This window comes from Ochotona curzoniae, unplaced genomic scaffold, assembly GCF_017591425.1.
Source record: "Ochotona curzoniae isolate NIBS_2020 unplaced genomic scaffold, NIBS_Ocur_1.0 scaffold_4506, whole genome shotgun sequence".
Lineage (NCBI taxonomy): Eukaryota > Metazoa > Chordata > Mammalia > Lagomorpha > Ochotonidae > Ochotona > Ochotona curzoniae.
In genome coordinates, this window is record NW_024467119.1 from 9739781 (window position 1) to 9753923 (window position 14143).

Sequence of the window (14143 nt, forward strand, 5' to 3'; positions counted from 1 at the left end):
ATTCCAAATAATTGGTTTTTAATAGTTTCCATATAAATAAAATAAATGAAATCTCCATCACCCAGTTGCACTAGAAATATACTCTGGCAGGCACACAAGATAGAATCTCAAAAAAAGGCATTTAAAGTTAAAATATAGTATGTGGCAGTATAAACCTCAGGATTCCTCCTTTATTCCTTTCTGTATCAATAAGTTTTCATTGCTAAAAACCAGAAAAGAATGTTTTATATTAAATTATTACTAATTTAAGTCCCATGCACCAGTCAAGGGAGAGAGAAGACCTTGCAACAATTTTGTTCTGTCTTGCAGCCTCATTTTACCATTTTTTCCAAATCAAATTGCATTGCAGTATGTACAAATAGCGTATCTTTCTCTCTTCCTAACCCCCAATGTGTCTTCATTTGATGGGAGCCATTTCACTTTGGGATAGCTTTTTAATGCACAATATTATGTCCTAAACACTTATTCATTCATTTCTTAATTTTAAGATATTTCCATTAGTTAAGTAGGAGAAAACAGAAGTGTTTTGATTATCTGTCCAAATTCATATTTAATCGTTGAATTGTCGAGAGTGCAGATAACAAGTGCCACAAATCAAATGAAACTTTGAAACCTATTAAAGTTACTTTTTTACAAAAAGACATAACAGAAGAAACTTTATCTTCCTGTATTATTTTTCAATATGACTTTAAAGGATTTTAGTAAATAGAAAACTGCCAATTTTACTTTATTTAACCAAAATTTATCTTCGGAATATATCATAACTTCATTGTTTTCTTGCTCTGCAGTTATGCTGATAAAACTGGATATTTATTTCTTTTAAAAGTAACTAATTTGGAAAGGCAGATTTCAGAGAGAAGGAGAGGCAGACACAAAGATCTTCATCGGCTGCTTCACATCCCAAATGGCCATGGCTAACCTGTTTTGTTTTTAGAAGATCCTTATATTGAATCCTCAAAATATAATGTCTACTGAACAAAGACTATCTTTCTGTTTTCTATGAATATCTCTAAAAATATGGAGAGCAACTATTAAATAAACTCTTAGAAGTAAATTCTGACACCAGCAAATATAGTTTATTTTATTAATAATTTATTCACTTTTTAATTTTAAGGATTTGTTTATTTCCCTCGGAAGGCTGATTCAAGAGAAAAGGAGACACATAGAGAGGTCCTCCATCACTGGTTCACTCTTTAAATCATAACATAATTGCAAGTTGAGCCAATTCATAGCCAGAATCCAGGAGTTTCTTCTAGGTACAAGGCTCCAAGTCCTGGGACCATCCTGCATTGCTTTCCCAGGTAATAAGCATGGAACTGAAACAAAAGTGGAACAGCCAGGATGCAAACAAGCACCCATGTGGGATACCTGCACTGGAAGTTAGAGGATTATTCTCTTGAGCCATGGTGCCTACCCATGAATAGTCCTTAATAATAAAGGTCAGGCACTTCAGACCAGGACAGGGACAAGACCAATAAATTGTATGTTTGGAAAAAGAGACAACAAAAAATCTATAGTTTTGGTCAGGAGAATGTAAAATTTGCACATTGGAAACAGACAAATTTAATCTTTGTGAATTGACAAAATATTGTGAAATTTCTCAAACTTTTAAATCCACAAGTTAAATGTCAGCATGAGTTGAAAATCTGTTAGTTAAATAAGAGATCAAATCTAGACCAGCAGTATGGTCATAATATTAGGAAACAGCACAACCCAATGAAATCCTTAACTCTGGTTAACGTGGGCAATTGTTACATACTGCTATCGTTTTTAATGTTTCATCACATAAGATCTTGCTATTACCTACAATCTTAAACAGGGCTGCCTTTGTGGCACGATGAATGAAGCCACTGCCTGTGATTCTCATGTTCTATGTAAGCATGGTTTTGAGTTCTCCTTGTTCCACTTATGAGCTCATTCCTTGACGATTCCTCTGGAAAACCTTGGAGGGGCTATGGCTCTTGCATCCAACTAGGAGACACTGGCAGAAAGCCAAGCTCCTGACTCCAGTCTGACCCAGCCCGCGGAGGTTTGCGAGTGATGGTAAGACCCATCTTACTCTCTATTACTTGCTTACTCTCTGTCTTTTCTCTCTGTAAACCTTTCTAATAAAGAAAGATATCTTGAAAAAATGTATTAATGCTTGCATCAGTAATTCTCTATTAATTCTGTCTCAACATTTTACATATTTAATTATATTATAATTTTAAATGTATGTGTAGTTCAAAACTACTCTACAGTGATAATCTTATGAAATAAATCAATGTAATTTTATTGTTTACTCCATTCCAAGAGATACCTGTAGATTTTACACACACACACAATAGGAAACTTATAGGGTTTGAAAATGGTGATTTTAGAATATATTAAAAGCTTGGTATAAAATCATGTTGTTTTATTATTTTGAAATCTGCTGAAGTGGAAAGCATGTGGGGGTAAGACCCTGTGATGATTAACATATGTGCACATGCCATATTCATCCATCGAAATAAATAATCCAAGTAAAATAACGAAGAAGGCTGTCTTGGAGTACTTTCTGAACCATTCCTCTTCTGCACAGGTGGAGTCACAGACGAGGGGTGTTGGAGCTTCAATGTTTTTGCTCAGCAGAAATGCAAATTGAAATGAAATCTCAGTGCATTCGTATTAAGAGAAGAAGCCTTTAGCAAATGATTAGTCGCACTCTCAAAAGTGGATTAAAGCCCTTAAAATAGAGTTCTAGAAATCCAGTTAGTTCCATTTACCACTCCATCTCTGCACTTTGGAAGGCAGTTATATTTGGTGAAAAAGATCACATTTTCTGGTCCTTTGATGTTGTACTTAGCCTTTAATCCCGTGAGTAATTCAATTGTGTTACTTAAATTTTTTCCAGACTCAGGTACTTTGTTATAGTAACACAACACACCAAAAGGGGAGTTTCTTGGGATATCTTCCATTCTGGAAATATGGCTATCTCTATGTGTCCGCAAGCCCATTTGACTCTCAAAGTGTGAGAACTGAGTATTTACTTGTGTAAAAGCGTTCAAGTCATCCAGGTGAGCCAATTTGAATCTTCAGAAAGTTTACCTCAGATTAGGATATGTAGGTAAATTTGGAAAAAAAAATAGATTACATTTCACTCTGACGGTAGCTTGAAAGATAATTAAGTCAATAGATCTGCATCAGGGTGATTAAGGAACACACAGTTTCATTGAGAACTTGAGTAGTAAAATAAAACCCCGAGCTTTGAAGGTAATCAATGCAGGTTTCAGGAATCATAAAGAGGGTTTTATAATACAGTAAATGCCCTTTCAAGAGTAAAGCTAATCATTACCAATTCATGAAAAAGACAGGAAAAAATTGAGCAGATCAGCAGGCTCTTTGTGCGTATTTTATGTCCTCCCATGATTAGGACAGAGATGGCGAAACCTCCAAATCAGTGTTTATTACATGCATAATTAGATACAGCACCCTCTCTCCCATACACTTTGAATCCACTCCATGCAGCCTCCCAAAAAGTGGGCATTTGATATCCTTTTGTCTAAAACTGTTGCAGAATAAAAATCAAAGAACAGAGTAGTCGTACATTCAGGTAGTGTTTTATTATAAGAAAGTGACTTTGCTTATAATTGGATTGTGCGATTGGGGGCAGAGGTAGATGCACTAGTTTGGACATTCACAAAGCATTTTACCTGTTCTCATTTAGCCCTCCACATAACAGTGTGAGCTAAGTTGCTATGCTTATTTTAAAGGTGAGAACAGAAAAACTCAGAAACATTAGCAACTTGCTAAGGAGTGTACAGCATGGAAGTGTTGCTCTGGCATTCAATTTTGAATAGGTCTGATACCCAAAGTCTTCTTTCTCTCGTACCTTGATAAATGAAGGAGACATCCAGGAAACATTGAGGGTTAGTGTGAAAGAGAATTCAGCATACAACTGAAAAGTTTTAAAACTAGCTAATGTACATGTTTTACAATGTTTGGTAAGTTGAGGCCAAATAAACTGGTACAGCAAACTTAATAATGTCAGAAAATTAATTACATCTGTATCTGAGCAATTGATGTAAATTTCTGCAGGTAATCATTAATAGAAAGGATTATTTAAGCAAGTCACTGTATTGCATAACTGTTTTAACATAAACCATTATAAAATTATCAGAGAGTTGATTAAAAACATGTAAAATGTGAGATACTAAAACAAATAGAGCCTGCCTTTGTAAACATGTAAAAATAATTCTACACTTTTATGAAAGACAATTAGCAACAGAATGAGTAAGACTGGTGTTTCTAATTAGACTTCTTTGAGTCTGACAGGATATTTATATCATCTAGGAATGTATTCATTCTTTCCATCTCTTTGTTTTTTCTTCACTAAAATAGTGCCGCCCACACAGGTAGAAAATCTTAAATACTTTGATGAAAATCATTCATATATATTCCTTGTGTATTTTAGTAGGGTTTTAATGAATGCCAACAAAACATTACTGAATTGTTGCTTACAACATTCAGTACATATGATTATGTGAATTTTAATTTAATGTGCATTTCAACTTTTGGTTATTTTGAAAAGAAACTCACAAAATAAGTTATAAGAAAATACACTATTTTAACTTATCTTTGAAAGCTTTATTGAAGTTATCGATATTTATGGTGCAAAAAATAGACACAATCTATACCAAGATAGAATACAGTCACTTTGATGAAAAACAAACAGAAGGCCAAACAAATTGAGATAGATGACCCACTGCTAAGCAGGCATTCTCTAAACATAGTCAAAAACACAGGAAATAAATCACTACAGATAAATAAAGTTAACAACATTCTGCCTCTTAAGATGACTATGGGTTTACCCTTAATAAAAGTGCAAAGCATCTATTACAAGGAAGAGGAGGTTAGGAAGAGAGGGAGTGGGGTGTTGGGTGGAGTTTTCCTGACCATTTTAAAGGAGTGATGTGATGGTGTCTCATTCACACATTAATTTATTCTGTCACTTGTCACAAGGGAAGATAGAAAAGAACCCACAATGCAGCAACAAGGAAGAATTAGCCACTGTGAGCAACTGAAATGTACTTGGTTATTTGTTCCAGGTTAGTGGTCCCCCAGGCTGACTGCATAGGAACAACTGGGCACTTTGCACAAACAAGGATGCTATGAACAACCTTCTACAGCTTTCTTTTTGCCACGGTGTGCAGATACAATGTTTTTGACAAAAGTCTGCAGGTGCTTCCATTGTGTTTACAGAGCTGAGTGCAACTACAGGAGGTTCATTTTCCTATCTTTTAAAAAGCAGTTAGGTGTATTTCTATTTCACTCTTTATGTTAATATGTTAATGTACCTTAAGGGTTAATCTTAATGTTTATTAAAATATTTTTGAACAAACACAAAGCAGTAATTGCTATGCTACATCCTGTAGCAATTGACGTGTTCCTCATTTACAAATCCATGAAAAGCTAAGTTACTTTAAATGTAACCTATAGGCCAAAGATTAACCTTCCTCTACAAGCATCACAAGCATGCTTAACCATGGCACTAGTGACATTCTGCGTTTTGTCTGTTTGCTTTTGTCCTCGTTCTTTGTGTTTGTTTGTCTTTGGTGATAGAACAGAGCTATTCGGTTTGTTACTGAATGGTTATGAAATTCAGAATCCCTATTCTCTACCAAATACACAGATATCACTCTTTAGTTGTGACAAGCAAAATCACCCCAATCACTGTCAGGTGTCCTTGCGCCATGACTGTTTACCCTGGGAGCTTTTTCTGTCCTTCATGAAGTATGAGGCAGATGAACGAACCAAGAAGGGGATTTTTAGTTAACTATGTTACTTAGAAGAGCAGAGGGATTGAAAGAGCCAAGAAAAGGCTCCCAGGAAAGTAGCCTGGAGACTTTCTGTGAGCAGGAAAAAGCCTTTGAAGAGAACTGATTCAGAGCTCTTAGATTCATTGCAAAGTTTATATAAGATCCTTTGAGTAAAATGTGTTTTATTTCTTGGTGATCTCTGCCTTCCACACTTGATCTTTGCCCAAAGCCCTAGAAGCAAATCCCCCCACCCACCTTCCTATCTCCCATTCCTTCCATTCGATTGTGACTTCTACAAGACAGAGGAAAAGTTCCATCATGAGGGCAGTAAGGAGAAGCTGTTTGTTTTCATCATCCTTCTGAGAGTGGTCCAGAAGAACTCCTCCTGGGATAACTTTAACAGACAGACCCCCTTGTTCTCTGTACATATTATCATTTCCACTGCAATTGACTTATTTCATGTAGCTGAGAGTTGATTCACTGGCTTGTGTTTACTTCGCTCCTTCATCAGGGCTTACATAATGCATGTCAGTGTACTGTAATGGGTTGAACATACATATTTTTTAAAACTACAAAATAATTTGTAAGAGATGAAATATCTGAAGAAAAGATAGATACAATGGATTTAAAAGACTTTGCAGGAAGAAATGAGTTGCCCAGTTAAGGTTTATAAACCTCCCAAGAGTAGAGTTTCTTTGTAAAGTGTGTGGAGCATGGACAGAGAAGACTAGGAAACATCACAGATCTTGACAGACAGGGCACCGCCTCTCAGGAGACAGAAATTAAGTGACAAGCTAGGTAAAAGAGCATCCCGTCACCTGTGTCACAAACTTCTGAGAATTCTGGTATGTCGGCTTACAGCCTACAGGGGAAACAAAATGGAGAATTCATTTCCACACAAAAAGTCAAAGTATTTTTTGTTTTTCTTTGTTTTATTTTATGATAGCCATTCTGGTTTTCCCAAGAAAGAACATCACAACCAGTTGACAAGTTTCAGCATCAAACACAGAACTTCCAATCAGTGTTGTGGTGTGTCACTCTGAAGTATGAACAGATCATTGAAGACCACCATTCATCTGAGCAAAATCTAAGGCAGAAGAGGAAAGTAGAAAGGGAGATTAGAGGAAGCTTTTTTTTACAGATGCCTTGATTTTTGTTGGAAAGGTAGCTTTACAGAGAGGAGAGAGAAACATCCTCCATCTGCTGGCTCCTTTCTCAAGTGGCTGCAAAGACCAGAGTTGAGTCTATCTGAAGCCAGGGGCCAGGAGCTACTTCCTATCCTCCCACTAGGGTGGCAGGGTCCCAAGGCTTTGGACCACGCTCCACTGCTTTCCCAGGTCACAAGCAGAGAGCTGGATGGGCAGTGCAACAGTTGGTACACAAACTGGCATTATGGGTTCCTGGTGCATGCAAAGTAGGGTTTAGCTACAGAGAGAAAGTGCTGGGCTGTATAGAAAATATTTTTGCAAGATTTAGTATCTCATGATCTTTCAGGAATTAAAAGGATTAAATGAAACAAGAACAGTTAATATAAAACATCTGTGAAAACACTAAAATATGACTAAATGAATATAAACATAAAGGAAAAACCTGCTGAATTCTACAAGAAAGACAAAATATGAAGAGAGAATTGGACAGAAAATAATAGGGGATTTGGTGAATAATTAAGAAATAACACATCCATATAAGATCTTCAAAAATTAGAAAGAAAATGTGTAGAGAGTAAATTGACCAAAACAATAACAATTTTATAAAAGGATCTCAGATGTAAATAAATTAAGTACTCAGAGCTGGACTGACTTCATAATTTAATTATTGGAACCAAATTTTCCAGAACCTTACAATGTGATTTAATTTGGTGGCAAGCACTATAAACAATTAAATTTTAAGTGACACGTTTAGGGTAGTACCTAATCCAATATGGCTACTGTCTTCTTGAGAGGAAATTTGGAAACACAAAGAAATAACCAAGGCAGATTCATACAGAGAAATCAGGATGTGAGAGACCACAAGACATTGGTCATTTGGACTTGGGGGTTTGTGATGTAGTGGATATCAGCACCAATCTCACCACCTTAAATGATCACAGATTTCAGTCCCAGCTGTTCCAATTCATATTGAGATCCCTGCAATATGCCTGGGAAGGCAGCTGGACATGGTATAAGTAGTCAGGCCACCGCTGTCTACATGGGAAACCCGGATGAAGCGCCTTGCTCCTGATTCCTTCTTCCTAGCTGTGGCTTGGCCCACACCTAGATATTTTGGTTTGGGGAATGAACTGTAAACAGAAAATCTTCTCTTCTCTTCTCTTCTCTTCTCTTCTCTTCTCTTCCCCTCTCTTCTCTTTCTCTCTGCCCCAATCTTGCGTGTCTGTGTGGGTGTGTGCCTGTGTCTCCCTATCACTCTGTAACTCAGTCTTTAAAATATGACAAATTTTAAAAATAGCACTATAAAAACTTACTTGGTCATTTATAGGCCAGTAAGCTGAGCTGAGTCTCGAAAGAGACTAGACCAGTCATGCCTGCTTCTTTTATTTTGAATATATTTATATAGTCTACCTATACACAAGTTATCTGTTTCTTTAAACCACCCAATATTCAATATTTTGTTCTGACAGGTCTAGCAAACAAAAGCCACCACAAAAAGAAGAGACATTGTCATCAAGCCCCTTCACAGTGAAATCTCAAAACACAAAGTTCCTATCAAGAGCCAGAAAAGCTCCTAGAGACGTGAGTTTTGCAAATATTAAAATATGGACAGTGCCATAGTTCAGAAAAACAACCCTTGAAAGGAGAAGCCAAGTGGATATTTCCTTGACAACCCAAAGAGAGAATTAATTTTCCAGCTAGAGTTCTATATCCAACCAATCAATCAAAAGTAGAATAAAAAACTTTTTGGCAATGCATGGTTTCAAAATATTCATAGCTCATGATTTCTGCTGAAGAACATATTGCAAGATCTATCCTATTAAAATCAGTGAGGGAAGCATGACAGAAAATGACATGAGATGGAGAGCGCTAGTGATAAGCCCAAAAGAAAAGTGAAAGGAGCAGAGAATCATTTGGGATAACGGTGAAGTTTGAGTTTGAAAATGAATTTATATAATTGAAGTACAGAAAACTTTTTTAAAAATGAAATATTCTTTAACTACAGCAAAATGTGCAAGATATCCACAGTTGCGGGTATGGAATTTTTGGATATAAATGTCAAAGATGAATGATATTTACATAGAAATAATAATGTATGCATGAGAAAACAACTACCCTGTAACTCCTGGGAAACATGAAAATATGCATAGGAGGAAGTGTTGCTCCAATATGTGAAGACGCATCCTAACTTTGTCTATTAGGAAGCAAATATAATTCATCTGAACCTCTTGGGGCATCTCATGAACATTACACTCTAATATAGGGAGATCATTTATAGGAGAAATATTCACATCAGCTGTTTGGGACCACATTGCGGTACAGCAAGTTAAGTTGTAATCTGACACATTGAGATTCCATACCAAAGGCATGCCAAGTGTGATGCTTCTGATCACATTTGCTGCTAAAGTGCCTGGGAAGACAGTAAAGGTGTCCCCATGCACTTGGGACACTTACACCTCTATAGGAGAAAGATTTTGATTCCAGGTATTGGCCTGAGTCACCATTCTCATGGCCATTAGAGGAGTGACCCAGTGGGTATGCAATTTCTTTCTCTCTCAGATACATGCAATAAATAATACATTTTTTAAAAAGAGGTCCTTATAGGAAGCAAGAACAAAAGAAGAGCCAGGATGGGTGCCCCTTTTGTTTGCTTTGTTGAAGAATAAAAATGCTTTTGAATTTTAAAATGTTGTATGTTGCATCAATGTGACTGAGTCCAGGAAACCTCTGATTTGGTATAATTCTATTCCTGCCCACTCGGCTGACTTAGCCCCTACCAATAGAGTCAATGTTGGATTTCAAAGATTTTTTCCCCTTCTAACATCCTTGAATCTTCATTTGGAACATCATGGATCTTACAAATTCGTCACGTACTGGAAATTTCATCAGGGTCCTCTTTTAATCTTTCCATTCAAGAAGCTAAGGAATAAGACAGAAATCCATAAATTTGAACCTGTGTCCTGGATTAAAACGACGGTTATATCTCCATGCCTTTCTTCTAATCAGAAAACTTAGAATATTCATTGCTAAGAGCAACCTGTTACATAACCTGCCACCATTAGATGTTGTTGATCTTTGGAGTGGTGACCTTCACAAACCCTGCCTGGAAACTGGCAAGTGGCTCTGTGGAGCTGATGGCAAGGCTGCCTGTGGCCATTCCTCTCAACAGCAATTTCAAGTTTCCTCCCATAGGACATGGATTAAAGTCATTCTGGATTTAGGGCACCATCTTTGAAATGAGTACTCCATTACCTTTCCTGTTTAAAGAAATGAATGCTGGGGGGGGGGGGGGCTACTTTAAGCTCACTGTAGCTTCTAAAAATGTTGTTTTAAAATAGTATATGTTTTCTCAGATAGAGCAGACAATGACAGCAGCTTCTACTAAAAACCAGCTCGAAAGCAAAGAGATTCTTAGCGTTTCTGACAATAACAACAGACAAGATAAATATTTTAGGAAAATGTTTCCCACCGTTCCTGTTAGATCACCGTGGAGCAAGTAGCACTCAGAGACAGAGAAAATGAGTTTGGCAACTGAGCACTTGAACAAAGGAAGCTGATGGATTTCTCGGTGGGGAAATGAAAAGACACATTCACATTACTGGTTCTTTTTTAGGTCTTGTAACTACGTTAATGAGCCTTGTCTTCTGGTTCTTGCAAATGTTAACATTCTCAGACTTGAGTCTACTTCAGCTCCCAGACGACAGTGAGAGCTTTCCCCGGAAGAGAAAGAAGAGACCCAGGCCCCCGGGTCTGTGGGGGAGAGGTCTTCAGTTTGTTTTCTAAAGCAAAACACATTTTTGGCATTATTTCTGTGGTTTGCTCAAATGTGTTTCATTTTCCTGAATGAAATTTTTAGTTATGTGCTGTTCTTTGGTGTCTTTTCTTCAGCTTGCTTTCTCAAAAAGCCAGCGCCTCTAAAATAGCGAAGAGAGCAAACTCATATTGACTTGCACAAAACATATGTTCATTCACATGGAACTATCGGGCATTGTAAAGGCTAAAACTCAATTTCGCCACTTTTGCAATGACCATGAATCCAAGTCTTAGCTAATGGAACAGGGCTCTGCTGTTGCTGCCCCTTGTCAGTGCCTGAACTTCATGCAGCCTGGAGCTGCAGCAACCCTTACTGAAAATGGCAGAATAAGAGGCTTGGGTTTTCCCTGGCTACAGTACACAATTCAAACATGAAAATGTTGCCAATTGTACCAATTAATGGAATATCAAAATTTGCATCATGGTCAAGTCCTATCATGTGTGGATTCTGTCCTCAAAATACATGGCAGGCTCTGGGAAAAAGGATGTGGTCTTTGCATATTTTTAAGAAAATCTGTGAGATGGTCGAGTGCATGCAGACAGCATGTATTTGAGGGGGAAATGATCTTGAAATTTAACTTGCCACTCTATATATTTTGCCCTTTGACACAGTATGCAAGCCTACCATTTAGGATGACTGTATGCAGAAGAGATACAGCTTTGCAGAATTATTCCAGAAAAGATCAAAGTTGTGCGAAGATGGCGTCCCCAAGTACTCGTATATAATTGCTGCTGCTACAATCCTGAAGTTTCATAGATAAAGATATTTCAGCTAGTTACAGAAAGAAAAAGGAAGAAGGACCTTTGAAATGATCTAATGGAATATCACTCTCACAGATTTTTAAAAATAAATAAATAAAATAAGTCAGCCTAGTGCACTAGAATGTATGCCCAGAGTATCGCTGCTCTATGAGTTTATACATCAAATTCTTGTTGGGAATTTAGTTTATGGCCTCTGTGTATTATCTAAGTTGATGTTCTTTCTGCTCCTGGCCAGGTAGCAGAGATTTTCCAAACTAAATTGCTTAGGGCATATGTGCATGGGAAAAGATCACAGACGGGTCTTCCTCACTAACTTTCAGGATCACAGCCTGCCAGGTGATCGCCCCTCATTAGTGGCTACCTCAAGAGCAGAGCTTGGCAACAAAAATGGGAGAAAATAATTAGCTGGAACTGAGGGACTGAGCAGAAAAATTTCCTGTGCTTATGTTCCACATGTTGTTCTAGTGCATCTGAAATTGTCAATGTATGTACAAAAATGACAGGTGACTATGCACACACACACACACACACACACACACACACACACACACACACACATCCTAGTAAAACGATGATGACTAAGGAGAAGCGTTCCCTTTCTTTCCTGTCCTCTGGCAGGCAAGGCATGAATGTATGAATTAGTGTTGACAGAGGGGATAGGCACATGTCCTCTCCTGGGCGAAAGTTGCACTGGGCACTAATGAGCATGCCTTCCAGCATTCCCTCATTAGACTCCAACTCTTTTCTTCCGGTTTCTGAACTTTTCCCATTACAGACTCCAGGCTCAATTAATATTAAAATGTGCAGGAATCACCATTTTCAGAAAAAGCCAGTAAACTGCATTATCTCCAATGTTTGCATTGATGCAATGCACAGTGATCTTCCACAAAGAACTCATTTACCCACTAAAATACCACATTCGGAAACTGCCGATACAATTGTTAGACATCTTAAAAATGCTTTACAGAAAGATATTACAAACAAGGGGAAACTTTCCAGAAAGCTGTCGTGTTTAATGTCCCTAAGACCTACATTCTGAATCAATGAGAAAAGAAACATGAGTTAAATAAAGACTTTCTCACTAAGCACTGGAAACAGTAAGTCATGACAAGTTCAATTATGGGGAACAAAAAAAAAAATGTGTAGTGCACTGGAGAGTTTTAAAAAAGGATTTACACATAGATTTTTTTTTTCCTCCTAACTCTTGCTACTCTAATTGTTTTGCCAGCTCTCTACAAAATAAGGCTTCTGGGGCATTTCACTACTTGTCAAGCCAAATTGACAACACTTTGTGACAGCTGGTCAGATTACAAACAGCAAGAGAAAACAGAAGGTTTTGCTGTGCTCTAACATTCACTGGCAGAAGGGGATGGGACCCTCAGTCTGCTATGTCCAGACAATCCCTTTAAATTCAATTAATGAAATATCAAATAAGCTGAAAAGGTATTTTTGACACTTCAATAACTGACATTTTAAATCATCTGAGTTAAATTAAGAAGTGTTTAGATTTTTACAAAGCATTTTTTTTTCCAAGAAATTGCAATCCAGAAATTTCACTTCAACAACCTTCTTTTGTCTTAAGAATGTCATCCACCAAAATTAAAAAGGAAATTCCTGAGCGTTCCAGGATTGAGTGCAGTCTACACCCAGGTTGAGAGTGTGACGGTAATGGATTGGATTTAGTAGGTGGGGAAATGACACAGGGCAAGGTAAAGGGGTAGAATATCAATTTGCCAAGGGGCTTCTTCAAGGTTGCTCTTAGGAAACTATTTAAAAACTATACTCTCTAAATCACGCTGGGAGAAGGTACATTCTGGGAGCCATCCAGTTGGGGTGGATGGCATAGGGTATGATGAGCACAGCGCCTCCCTTAGCAAGGCTACCAGGAGTTTTTGGCTGCGTGGCAAGGCCTAGAAGAATGTCTCTCTAATCCCGGCATTGCTGCCTCACCCCATTGTATGTACACTCAGTCACCTCTCTGATATTTCATGGAATTCTCCAGAAGTTGTTGTTGTTTTTCTTGCAAATGTAAAATGATATCTGCAACTGATTTAATACTAGAAACTGATTATATCAATCATGTAATGGTAAAAGGCTCGTTAGCAACTTAAATTATTGAGACACAGCTAAAAGCACACAGTAGAGCAATTGAGCCTATACTGTTCCCAAATGTCTTATTGTGTGCCCACTTTTGACCTGGAACTTACTCTAAGACGTGTGATGTTCTCCATAAGAAATGTCTTGATAATATCCTGGAACAGATGACAATCATAGAAGCACAAAGAGTTTGTTTACCATGCAACCTCAAACTGTTACAACACATGAAATGACTCATTTTGGTTTCTTACCATGGAAGGCAGAATGTATATGGGCATGTTCTAAGGGGAGACAAATGGGAACCCCACAAAGAAAGATGGTTTAAAATGTCTACCTTATATTGGCACTTACATTTAGGGAAAGAAAAAAGACATTTTTTTGTAAAGGCCCTCCATTCATAGAAAGGCTGAGTTGCCCTGATCCTTTTCACTGACCTTTAACAAAAGAATAAAAACAACTGAATCAGTACTAGGTGAAGGAAGTGATAATTCATATATGACTGATTTTAAGATTTAATGAAGAATTTATTATACATACCTTTTAAAT